The 1,274-nt window shown below is 45.0% G+C and overlaps 1 non-coding gene across 1 annotated transcript; it reads left to right on the plus strand.

Moving 5' to 3' along the window:
• The first annotated feature begins 420 nt into the window (after positions 1-420).
• On the plus strand, positions 421-496 carry TRNAA-AGC (transfer RNA alanine (anticodon AGC)). The gene has a single exon. It is a non-coding gene; the product is annotated as a tRNA-Ala (tRNA).
• Positions 497-1,274: the final 778 nt, after the last annotated feature.

Below are 1,274 nucleotides of genomic sequence, written 5' to 3' on the forward strand. Positions count from 1 at the left end.
TATCTTCATCCAGACCAGAACATTTCAAAGTTAAACAAAATTATCTGCAAAACCCATAATGAATGATATAACAACAGCTCAGTTATTTTTCTAAAATATTTTACAAAATTTAGAAAAATCAAGAGACTTTAGAAGAAAAGCATAAGATCTAGAGTGCTATGAAGCAATCCACGTAGCTCTGAAAATACGGAGTGGTATACTATACATATTACCGAACAGTCACAATATTTATGATAATGTTGTGAAAATTTAATTCGTTTATACCATATTGATAAAAAAGACTCAGCCTCAGGAAAGTTAGTGTTAGGCCCTGGATAAGAATTGGTGTTTTGGATTTTATTTTTTTATGTTTTAAATTCTTTTTTAGCAAAAGATTTTAGTTACAAACTTTGAAACAAGTAATTTAAACTTCAATACATTGCCCTGGTTGGTTGGCTCAGCGGTAGAGCGTCCGCCTAGCGTGCGGAGGACCCGGGTTCGATTCCCGGCCAGGGCACACAGGAGAAGCGCCCATTTGCTTCTCCACCCCTCTGCCGCGCTTTCCTCTCTGTCTCTCTCTTCCCCTCCCGCAGCGGAGGCTCCATTAGAGCAAAGATGGCCCGGGCGCTGGGGATGGCTCTCTGGCCTCTGCCTCAGGCGCTAGAGTGGCTCTGGTCGCAACATGGCGACGCCCAGGATGGGCAGAGCATCACCCCCTGGTGGGCAGAGCGTTGCCCCATGGTGGGCGTGCTGGGTGGATCCCGGTCGGGCGCATGTGGGAGTCTGTCTGACTGTCTCTCCCTGTTTCCAGCTTCAGAAAAATGAAAAATAAATAAATAAATAAATAAACTTCAATACAAAAGTAAACAAAATGGGACAGGGTAGGGGTTAAAGGATTATGCAAATAAACAAAACAAAACAAAAACCCCTTATAGACAACAGTGTGGTACTTACTAGAGGGAAAAGAAGGTGGGGGGAAGGGAGGTGAGGGTAAACCGCATAAATAGTGATGAAAGGACTAGACTTTAGGCGGTGGGCACACAATACAATATACCTATATTACATAATTAAACTCCTGAATCCTGTATGATTTTTTTTAACGAAGGTCACTTCAATAAATTTAGTTAAGGCCCTGGCCGGTTGGCTCAGTGATAGAGCATCGGCCTGGCATGCAGGAGTCCCGGGTTCGATTCCCGGCCAGGGCACACAGGAGAAGCGCCCATCTGCTTCTCCACCCCTCCCCCTCTCCTTCCTCTCTGTCTCTCTCTTCCCCTCCTGCAGCCGAGGCTCCATTG

The sequence above is a fragment of the Saccopteryx bilineata genome, chromosome 6 (genome assembly GCF_036850765.1).
Source record: "Saccopteryx bilineata isolate mSacBil1 chromosome 6, mSacBil1_pri_phased_curated, whole genome shotgun sequence".
In the NCBI taxonomy this organism is placed as follows: Eukaryota; Metazoa; Chordata; class Mammalia; order Chiroptera; family Emballonuridae; genus Saccopteryx; species Saccopteryx bilineata.